We start from the raw sequence: 11,926 nt of genomic DNA on the forward strand, positions 1-11,926 counted from the left end.
CGCTGGATCTCATAGGATTTGGTCGGCGTTTGTCTTCGGTGGATCTGCTTGGACCGGGTATTCGTTCGCGTATGTTCGTGTGTCTACATGTTGGATCCTTCTGATCTACGCTTCTCTTCATCGGTGGCAGTTGTTGTTCTTTTGCGCTCTTTCTCTGGGGCCTTAGCACAATGACTTCCCGACTGTGTACTACAAAAAGATTTGCCCAGCTCTAATGATGAAGGGGCGATCATGGTAGTGTGTCTTCGGCTCGCTTCAGTGATCTTAATGTAATTTTTATTTTGAATGTTCTTTATACTATTTTGATAGTTGATGAATAGATCAAAAAATTTACCCCAAAGAAAAAGAAAGGAAGAAAGGAGACGAGCAGTGTTAATAATAAGCGAAAGCGAGCAAAAGAATGTCGTTCCTTTATTATGCCATGAAGAGAACTTGTTTAATTTATTTCAGTCGAATGCATGCCGATCGTTCATGCATGTAGTGGCTAGGCGGATAGATTGGTGCAGTTCCTGTAGCACATGCATGTACTTTTTTTTTGAGCATCAGTACAGACACAAGTGCTCATATACACGCGCATACACTCACCCCTATGAATGCACACACGCACATCATACCCCTATGAGCACCTCCGAGAGACTGAGCCGGCATATCATCTTGAGATTTACGAAGTCACCGTAGGCGCCTCGGCCCTGCAGGAGCCTGCAATGACGCAAACGCCTCCCATCCACTGCCTGCTTATCTGCTTTTCGCAGCCATGCGACCCCATTTTTTCTGCATTGATCCACAGATAATACAGTACGAATTAACCATCAGCTAAACTAATTTGGATCAGATTGATCCGGAGTTGTGTGGGGCGATGGTCTTCCTACCAGATGACAGGAGAAGCAGCATCACCACGGACATGCATATGAAAGCCTTGCTGATTCCCAGTAGTCCTTTAGCAGCGTTCTTTATGTACGATGCCATATCGCGAAGAGGTAATGTGTGTTGTTTTTCCTAAATGAAACTGATGGGTGCGTGAGTATCGCCATGATCTGTATTTATAGCAAAATGCCAATGTTGACACGATTATTTGGTGAGAAATTAATGTGTCTCAACAGTGCTTATCCTAACGCATGGCTGGTGCCTTATCCGAACACCTAATTTTAGACATGATTGATTGCGTATGTCTTCTTTTTTGCAGGGAAAACGGGGTAGGTGTACAATAAAAATGGGGGATAATTATTGTTTTTAGAGGAAGGCGCAAGATGCAAGAACCTTCAAATTAATAAAGCCTAATCAAGACATGGAAGTAGCGTAGATATTGACAACAAACTGAGGCCACACAAGAGCAAATCAAATAAGGATCAGTATTAAGCAGTTGGTTGGTGCATAATCTCAAATTCCACATCCAATGCTATGCAGTTGGTCGAGGTAGCAAATAGTAAAAGCTTCACACCAACGAACAGGAAAACAGTTCCACATCCACTACTACGGAGTTCACCGTGGTAGCAAATGAAGTTGCACATCTCATTGGTAGGGAATAGTTTGGGATGGAGGTGCCATCTGTGAAAACTGCATGTCCATGAGTATGAGGGAAAGTTGCACATCGACTGCCCGATAATTGCAAATCGACTGCTAGACAGTTGCACCTAATGAGGACTAAATTGCACACACAAAAATTCATTAAAATATACCCATACGAAATCTAGTTTTGAGCACATCATGATGATTCCAACGGTGAAAGCGGATCTTAATTTCGATGTTCGGTTTAAAAAAGTTATGACTTTAAAAGAAATTAAACCCGGATTAAATGCGTTCACACATATTAGCATCAGTGAAAACTGCACGTCCATGAGTAGGGCAAATATTCACACCGGCTATCAGGTAGTTGCGCCAAACATTAACTAAACTGCACATAAAAACGTTTATCAAAACATACTCATGCGGGATCTATTTTCGAACACTAGTAGAAAAATGGTCTAATGTGAAACTCATTAATCCCAGTTTGCAATTGAACCGGCACTAATGTGACCATTAGTGCCGGTTCAACGGCCAGACGGGCGGCGCTCATTAGTACCGGTTCGTGGCGAACCTTTAATACCGGTTCATGCCACGAACCGGTACTAAAGAGGTGGTGGCCTTTAGTACGGGTTGGTGGCTCCAACCGGTACTAAAGGGGGGTCTTTAGTACCGGTTGGAGCCACCAACCCGTATTAAAGGTTAGTTAGGGTTGGTGGCTCCAACCGGTACTAAAGACCCCCCCCCCCTTTAGTACCGGTTGGAGCCACCAACCGGTACTAAACATGGTGCACTGCCACCCGCAGTGCACAATGTTTAGTCCCACCTCGCTAGTTGGGAGGAGCTCGCACCGGTTTATAAGCCCCACCGCGGCTACCGTGTCGAGCTCGTCTCTAAGCAGGCCTTTGTGGGCCTATTGCAAGTCTTCTGCCCTGTGGGGCCTACTGGGCCGTACGGGCCTGCATCCTGGCCCAACTAAAGATTGGGTTTCTAGTCATATGCAGGCCGTGCCGGCCCAGTAGGCGGGCTGTTTTTGCCTTATTTCAAAAAAAACCTTACCAACCGGGACTAAAGGTCCTCCAGACCACGGCGCGCCTCGTGCCACGTGGTGGGCCTTTGGTCCCGGTTCGTGTTCAACCGGGACTAAAGGGGGGGAACTTTAGTCCCCACTCTTTAGTACCGGTTCCAGAACCGGTACTAAAGGTCCTTATGAACCGGTACTAAAAATTGTTTTTCTACTAGTGGAAGAGCACGGCGCGAGGATTCCAACGTTGAAAATGGATTTTAATTTCGACGTTTGATCAAATATGGCCTTTTGAAAATTCTAAAATTTGAATTAAATGCGTTCACATTCACATGAATACTTATATGATACCTTTTTCTTTCTTCCTATTCGCATGATACTTTTCTAATGTGGATTAGGGGGCAAAATATTTTCAAATATGCCCGGTCACTCCGGACGTCTAACGAGCGAACGGCCACTCGCTAGACGCACCCTACTATAAAGCGGTGAGCCTATCGATGACGCTATCCGTCAAGAGACCAAACCATAAAGATAACCGTGTTGAGAACGAATAGATTATGGCTGAGATGAGCAATGTTAATCATAATAAAAATCGTGCAAAAGATTGCACCACATTGGTACTGCCCTATCAAGCTGACAAGCTCCGTTCCTTTATTATGCCATGAAGAGAACTTCTTAATTTATTTTAGTTGGAACGCATACCGGTCGATCATGCATGGAGTGGCATATACATATGGCTAAATGATAGGTTGGTGCAGTTTCTGTAGCAGATGCATGTAAAGAGGTTGTCACAATGGCCGTTGTCGAAGCCCTCGGCCCTGCAGGGCTTGTTGCATTTGCCTCTCCGGATGCATGGCGTTCCGTCCCACGTTGTGCTATTTTGCTTTTCGCAGCCATGCGACGCCATTTTTTCTGCATCCATCCACAGACAATGAGAATTAACCATGAACTAAACTAATTTGAATCAGTCTGACCACGATATGTTTTGGGAGATGGTCTTCCTTCCTACCAGATGACAGGACAACCAGCATCACCAGCCACAGGCATGTGAAAGCCTTGCTGGTTCCCAGTGGTCTTTTAGCAGTGTTCTTCATGTATGATGCCATATCGAAGAGGTAATGTGTGTTTGTTTTTTCTAAATGAAACTGATGGGTGTGTGAGTATATCCATGATCTGTATTTATAGCAAAAGTATATGTCAATGTTGACTCGGTTATTTGGTGAGATATTAATGTGTGTCATCAATGCTTATTCAAGCGTCTAGCTAGGTTTAATCCACTTCTAAACATGGCTGGTGCCTTATCCGAACGCCTAATTGTAGACATGATTGATTGCCTATGTCATTTCTTTTGCAGGGAAAACGGGGTAGGAGTACAATAAAAATAGGGGATAATTAATGTTTTTAGAGTGAAGGTGCAAGAAGCAAGAAGCTTTAAATTAATAATAAAGACCAAACCAGGCATCAAAGTACCACGGATATTAACAACAACCCGAGAGTACACAGACTCGAAACAAAAGGACATGAGTGGGGATGTCCGTCCTGACGATGGCGTGGATCCCGTCCAATGTTTCCTTGTCGTTCGTCTTTCCCAGCGAAGCCCACTGATGCCTGAATACAATACACTGGAGAACGCAGTCAAAGACATTCTTAGGAATAATCAATAATCTGCTCGATTGTCAGCTTGTTATGGGAGCCTCACAGCCCTAAGGCAAGGCTCACGAGAACAGCTGAAGATCGGGATCCCAACCTAAACCTGAGGCCTACCTCGTCCTTCTCAGCGGAAAGATTCATGTGTTCTACCTTGGCTTTGAGCGAGTCCCAGCTGATAAATCCGACTTGGGAGGTTCTTACACAAAGTGATGCCTCCCAAGTCTGGCCCATAAAGATTAGCAGCATAAAGAACCGGAAAGAAAAATTTCTGGATTGGCAGGTGCGTAAAAGGAAAAAGGAATTATGTTTCATCCATTCACAAAAACCAACAACACCTGCATGTATGGTAGTTTTTTTTTTGAAAAGGGGGGCTCCCTGGCCTCTGCATCAAGAGTGATGCATACGGCCATCTTATTAACCATAAAACAAAATGTGCCAACAAGGTTCCAAAGTCTCAAACTGAAACACAGAAAAGGCAGCTCACACAGAGCCTAAAAGGCTAGATACACAAACTAGCCAGGAAAAGACGCCACAACCGGCTGGCTACAAGTAGATAGGTAAACTAATTTCATATCCTATTACATGACCGCCATCCAAACCGGTTGAAGATATCCCTAGCTACCATCTCCCAACGGATAGATCCAGTAACCAAATGCTCCCTGGCCTCCATCGGAGTGAGTAGCGACCACGAACGGATCAGTGCCGTAGCTCGGAAAATAACCTGCAAAAAATGAATCCGTGATGTTCTATTAAAAACCAAATCATTTCTGCAATTCCAGATAGTCCACAGCAAAGCGCAAACTCCAACCTGAATATGTCTTGCTAAGTCAGGCTTAATCCCATTAAGCCAAGTCCCAAATAATGCGTTGACAGAAGTCGGTGGAGTAATATTAAAAGCAATGTGGATCGTCCGCCAAAGGACTTTGGCCAACGGGCAATCAAAAAAGAGGTGCTTAATCGTCTCATCCCGATCAAAGAAACTACACCTAGTAGGTCCTGTCCAATTACGCTTTATCAAGTTATCCTTTGTTAAAATAACTTGTTTATGGACAAACCACATAAACACTTTTATTTTCAAAGGAACTTTGACATCCCAGACATTCTTGGAAGTTGGAATGGAGTTCGAATTAATAACATGAATATTTAACTGTAAATACTCCAGACCTAGTCAACTTCCAGCATAATTCATCGGGTTGGTCAGAAAGTTGAACCTCCATCAGTCTCCTAACTAAATGGAGCCAAACTTTCCAACGATTGCCCGCTGGCGACCGTCTAAACTGAATATTAAGGGGGGTAGATTGAAATACCGTTGCAACGAACACCTCACGTCGTTGAGCAATACGATATAAAGACAGATATTGAATGGTCAAGGGTGAGTCGCCAAGCCAAGTATCCTCCCAGAAACGTGTACTAGCAGCGTTTCCAATAACAAACCTCGTCCTATTGAACATTGATTGTTTGACTTTCATTAGTCCTTTCCAGAAAGGCGAATCAGTCGGCCTGACTGTGACCTGGGACAATGTTTTAGTCTGGAGGTACTTGCTGCGAAGGATCTGCGCCCACATGGCCTTACTCCCGGATGAGAGCTTCCACAACCATTTACTAAGAAGGCATCTATTCTTAACTTCAAGATTCTCGATACCAAGACCCCCTTGGTCTTTGGGTCGACAGATAATATCCCATTTAGCAAGCCGGTATTTTCTTTTAAGTTCATCACCCTGCCAAAAGAAGCGCGATCGATAGAAGTCCAGTCTTTTTCTAACACCAGCTGGGACCTCAAAGAACGATAAGAGGAACATAGGCATACTCGTGAGCACCGAATTTATCAAGATTAACCGGCCTCCGTATGACATGAGCTTACCCTTCCAGCAACTCAGTTTCTTCTCAAATCAGTCCTCGATACACTTCCATTCTCTGTTCGTCAACCTACGATGGTGTATCGGAATACCAAGGTAAGAGAATGGTAAATTCCCCAACTCGCACCCAAACAATTGCCTATAAGACTCCTGTTCGTCTTTGGCTCTACAAAGCAGAACAACTCGCTCTTATGAAAGTTAATCTTTAACCCGGTCAATTGTTCAAAGAGGCACAACAACAGCTTCATATTTCTCGCCTTGGCCAAGTCATGCTCCATAAAAATGATTGTATCATCAGTGTATTGAAGGACGGATACACCTCCATCAACAAGATGAGGTACCAAGCCACCCACTTGACCATTCTCCTTAGCCCTTCCTTTCAAAATTGCTAACATATTCACCACAATGTTAAACAGAATAGGGGACATCGGATCTCCTTGTCTGAGGCCTTTATGTGTCTGGAAGTAATGACCTATATCGTCATTCACTTTAATTCCCACACTCCCTTTTTGCGTAAATGATTCGACCTGCCGGCGCTAGGCGTCATCAAAACCTTTCATACGCAATGCCTGTTGGAGGAATGGCCACTTGACCTTATCGTACGCTTTTTCGAAATCCACCTTAAAAAATACTCCATATAATTTTTTGGAGTGGATTTCATGGAGCGTTTCATGAAGGACAACCACTCCTTCAAGGATGTTTCTGTCCGGCATGAAAGCAGTTTGAGATTGTTGCACCATGGAATGCGTGATCTGTGTGAGCCTATTAGTCCCGACCTTGGTAAAGATTTTGAAACTCACATTGAGGAGGCAGATCGGCCTGAACTGCTCAATTCTCACAGCATCCGTTTTCTTAGGGAGCAATGTGATAGTTCCAAAATTCAAGTGAAATAATTGAAGTTGTCCAGAGAATAGATCATGAAACATAGGTAGCAAATCCCCCTTAATAATGTGCCAGCACTTTTTATAGAACTCAGCCGGGAACCCATCCGGTCCGGGAGCCTTATTGTTTTTCATTTGTGCAATAGCATCAAACACCTTCTTCTCTGAGAACGGGGCAACCAGGATATCATTATCGGCAGCAGACAATTGAGGCACATCCTCAGTCCTGGACTCATCGAGGGACACACAATTATCCTCCGGAGGTCCAAATAACTGCCTATAATACTCGGTAATATAAGTTTTGAGATTATCCTGTCCTAAAATAGTACCCTCATCTTGTTCAAGTTGGAAAATACGCTTCTTTCTGTGCTTACCATTGGCAATCAGGTGAAAGAATTGAGTATTGGCGTCCCCTTGGACCATTTTGCGGACCTTAGCTCGCAAAGCCCACTTCAACTCTTCTTCGCGGAGAAGTTCTTTCAACCTCTTCTCCGCCTCAGTTTTAACCTGGAGCTCAGCAGGCAGCAAAATCGCGGATTTGGCTTTTATGTCCAGGGCCTGTATAAGAGAAAGGAGTCTATCCTTTTCAATCTTATACACCCCACTGAGGTGCTTAGCCCAACCCCGTAAGAAACTTCTCAAATGCCTAAACCTGCATGTATGGTAGTGCTACAATTATCGGTGCAAAAAAAAAAATGAGGCCTGCTTAAATAGCTCAAGCACAATATCAATCCTCGATTTCTAACCGGAGAAGAAAATATCAGTAAAAGAATCTATCATACACCAGGGCCGATGCGCTTCTCAGTTGTTCAATGGAGCTGCTAGCATGCGAACACAGAATGGTAACCTCTTAACATAGAATTTTGACTTAGCAAACGAAAATAATCCAGAAGATGAAACAGATACATACTGAAGGATTACCAGGTAAGGTGGACAATCTACTTGACCCTGTTTGTCACAAATTCCTTTGGTACTTACACATTTGAGATCTGATTGTCTTCAATGTCGGAACCATAAATCCTTCAACTGACCACAGATCCTTCCCACGGCTCACACCGAAGACAAACAAACGGTAAGATGCATATTTGCATGGTTGATGATAAACTCCAAATCAATGAAAACAATAAACGGACAAAGATGTGAAGTAGTATTAGTGTTTGTGACAAGACTTAGGTAACAACTTTCAGTTCTTCAGGATTTCCTGCTTTGTCGTGATGCACTGTTAGGAGCCCTCCTAACCGGTGCACATACTTGGGCTGGCCCGTGGACAGCATATGGGCTGGGCTGGGCTGTGCACACGTTGAAGCGTTGCTGGCTATAAGTAAGTGGAGAGGAGGCAACAAGGAGGGTATTCAGTGGAGAGAGCTCCTCTTCGGCGCCCTCAGCGCCGCTTAAGCGAGCGGGCGCCCGAAGGCGCACAGTAGTGGGCCGGCCCAAGCATCGCTCCACGCCCCCACGTCCAGATGCTCGAAAAACAAATGAAAAAAATTTAAATGTGAAATATAGGATTCGAACATAGATGCTCATGCTGACGTACTGGGCGCAATAACCACCTCGGCACGATCACTTCGTTGTATTTGATTCGAAAGCATATCTCTTTTATCCTTGTCACAGTTCCAGTACAAATTATTTCAAAAAAGGAACCTAAAAATGAACAAGAATTCACGACTTTTAAAATAAGTTCATTGCTTTTGAAATAAAATTCACGTATTTACAAAAGGAATGTTCACAAAAAAGTTTGTCAATTTTTTCAAAAATGTTCACTGGATTTGGGAAATGTTTATCGATTTTGATTAAAAAAGTTCGCGAGTTCGAAAACGTTCACCAGATTTTGAAAAAAATCACGGATCTGAAAAAAGTTTATCGATTTTGATAAAAAAGTTGACCGGATATTCAAACAGTTCACCAATTTGAAAAAAGTTCACCGGATTTAGAAAAAAAGTTCATGGATCTGAAAAAGTTCACGAATTTAAAAAAAGTTCACCAGATTTCGAAAAAGTTCATCGATTTTGATAAAAAAATACACGAATATGAAAAAAGTTCATCGTTTTTGAAAAAAGGTTCACGGATTTTCAGAAAAATTTCATGAATTCATAAAAAGTTTATCAATTTTGAAAAAAGAAGTTCACCGGATTTTGAAAAGGAGGTTCATTGATTCTGATAAGAAAAGTTCACGCATTTTAAAAAAAGTTCATTGATTCTGATAAGAAAAGTTCACGCGTTTTAAAAAAACGAAAAAGGAACAACAAAAAAAGGGAAAGCAGAGAAGAAAAGAAAAATAAAAAAGAAAAGGAGAAAGAAGAAAGGAAGGAAAAGAATGTCATTTATCACATAGCGTTCGTTGTCTAGTTGGCTACAAGAGATAGCTCTGAACGGGGAGGTCGAGGGATCGATTCTCAGCGTCTCCTTCACCCACTGACAACAGTGACACTGTCGTCGACCTCAACAACCAACTCCACCACGGCCATCTCTAGTCATGACGGCAAGTCCGTCGGGTCCGTCAACATCCCTGCGGCAGCCAGCACCAGCACACCGCCTCACGTCCATGATACATCGCCCAAGTCTTCCCTGAACAGGGACTACCATGTCCCCATCACGGGCACGGACGAGTACACATTGATGGCGGCAATTCCAGAAGTCGTCACCGAGCTCGCCGTCTTCCCCGGCGTCCCCTCCACCACCACGCCCAAGTCTTCCCTGAACAGGGACTACCATGTCCCCATCACGGGCACGGACGAGTACACATTGATGGCGGCAATTCCAGAAGTCGTCACCGAGCTCGCCGTCTTCCCCGGCGTCCCCTCCACCACCAAGGCCCAGGAGGTCCTCAAGGTCATCCACGGCACGGCCCCTGCCTGCATCATGATGGCGCACATCACATGTTCGACGGATGGCTCGAAACAAGTTATCGCCACCAACAGCGTCAACAAGGTCACCACCAATCTCCTATAGCCTGCGGTCGACCTCAACGACAATGAGGTTGAGCAGCTCGCAGCTGTACGGCCAACGCACTCCATCAGCACGGCTTTCTCCATCACCGAGGAGGTCGTTCCTTCCGGGATGTCCACCACCGACATCGATTCCAAGGACAGCGTGCAGGAGCTCGATGCCTCATTTTTGATCTCCATCAACACCTTCCATCTTGTACAAACAAGGTTTCATCGGTCAAACTGATGCAGCTGTTCGTGGACCATGACGTGGATTTGCCGCCCACAAGGCACCACGGGCTGCGGATATGTCTGATGCCATGGCCATCACTTTGGGGAGACCTTGCAGATGGCAGGGAGGTACGACCCATCCCTTGGCCTACGTTTCCTGTGAAGAAGTTCATGGAGCATCCATTCCAGTTTGTCCAATTGCTTGATATGACTAGTAGCACCTTTCCTGTGGAATCATGTCATGTTGGAGAACTTGTGGGCAATCACAATGTACACTGCATCCGGATAACCTCTATCGAGCCCTTGTGCTTATGGTATTTGCAACAGAACAATGTTGGTTCCTGTTACCGTAAGCATGCCAAGCTATTTTCTTACAATAAACAGTGGCATTTGGAATGTGGCACATGCACTATTATTCTTGCTCCGGGAATGCATCATTCTGGTCTTGCTCCTATGGCTGTACATCAGTTTCGGCGTGCGAAGAAACACAATGCTTGGAACAGGATGAGCGGTTTTGGTTTTCAGTTAATACAGTGTGAGCCAGTGCTATCTTTTGATCTAGCTAACATCACTGAACAAGGGCAGCTCACTTTCTTGGTTTCTGCTGAGCCAAGCAATTGTTGTGAGGCTGGGTCAAAGAGAGTGAAATTCAACACTCTGTCTGTTTTCCCTAATTGCTCTAAACATTTCCAATGGAAAGTTGCATGGCCACTTAGTTCCAAGAGGAAAACATCTGCTAGCAGGCCTTGTCTTATGCCATGGCTGTCATTTGCTTGCTCTCCTGAAGAAGTGATTCTGAAGCATACAGGGCTGCTACCGCTGGTTACATATGCGATGCAGTATTTATCTCATGATCTGAGATCTTGGAGAGCATCCTTGAGGTATTTGCCAAGTGCGCGACTGAAACCATGTACTTATGAGAAGTTTGCTTGTTGGATCCGCATGGCACCGAGAGATACGCCTGTCCTGAGTCAGCCGATAATGCAATTTATGGGTGATCTGAACCTGGGTGTTGTGGTGATGATGCGGTGCTTGGTTCTACTATCTTCTGCTGACATTGATTATGAGCTGCGGCGTCGACCAGATCAAACAAAAGATTGTGGTGTGCTTGTGAAGTTCAGAATATTGCATATTTTTCTAGTTCCTTCAGTCAAGCTGCAACCATGGCCTTCCTGCAGATATACATTCACACATTTTGAGCAGCAGTTCTTTCCCCAGTTACCTTTTCCTAGGACTGACAAAGTGCCAGACACAAGGCGGCACAGGAACATTTCAGTACAGTGGCAATGTTTACATCAAGTAGAATTTAGCGGGACTGGCCATTGTGATACAGATGGCAATTCTCAACCAGATGGCCTATACATGGTAGCAGACTGCTATGGCGCTGGGCATCTGGTGTTGTATCCTTGCCAACCATCTCACACAGACTTAGTAGTGGTTCTGACCATGGCACCACATCGCTTCAAAAAATTCTATGGCCTATGTAGTTTCAGTGACAGTCCGACAAGGGAGCTTCCAGAATTTGATGTATATAGAGCTATACTGTGTGAGCTTATGCTAGTTCTGGACCAGCACCTAGACATTTTGAATTCACGGCTTGATGTTTCTAACAATTGGTGCTCTCTGTTGTGGCTCAATTCAGATTATATTCTCAATTATGATATGGATGTGATTGGATCTGACTGGGGCATCTACCTGTTGGACATATCTTGGGATCCTGGAGGGATGGCATGGTCGTCGTTACCCGAATTGGCTTGGCGAGTGGTCTTCGAGGGAGAAAGGTGTGTCATCATCTTAACTGCGGCCTACCTCGTCCACGGCAGCTACATTTCATTTCGGCTACTGCATGGACTTCGA

General features: G+C 44.5%; 1 long non-coding RNA gene and 1 pseudogene across 1 annotated transcript; one reads left to right on the top strand and one right to left on the bottom strand.

The window, feature by feature from the left end:
* Positions 1 to 379: 379 nt before the first annotated feature.
* On the bottom strand, positions 380 to 1,007 carry LOC119322270. Its single transcript, XR_005155486.1, has 2 exons — positions 870 to 1,007; positions 380 to 771 (listed from the first exon to the last, which is right to left on the bottom strand). It is a non-coding gene; the product is annotated as an uncharacterized LOC119322270 (long non-coding RNA).
* A 6,797-nt stretch (positions 1,008 to 7,804) lies between these two features.
* On the top strand, positions 7,805 to 11,923 carry LOC119321377 (annotated as a pseudogene).
* Positions 11,924 to 11,926: the final 3 nt, after the last annotated feature.

This window comes from Triticum dicoccoides, chromosome 6B (genome assembly GCF_002162155.2).
Source record: "Triticum dicoccoides isolate Atlit2015 ecotype Zavitan chromosome 6B, WEW_v2.0, whole genome shotgun sequence".
Classification (NCBI taxonomy): Eukaryota; Viridiplantae; Streptophyta; class Magnoliopsida; order Poales; family Poaceae; genus Triticum; species Triticum dicoccoides.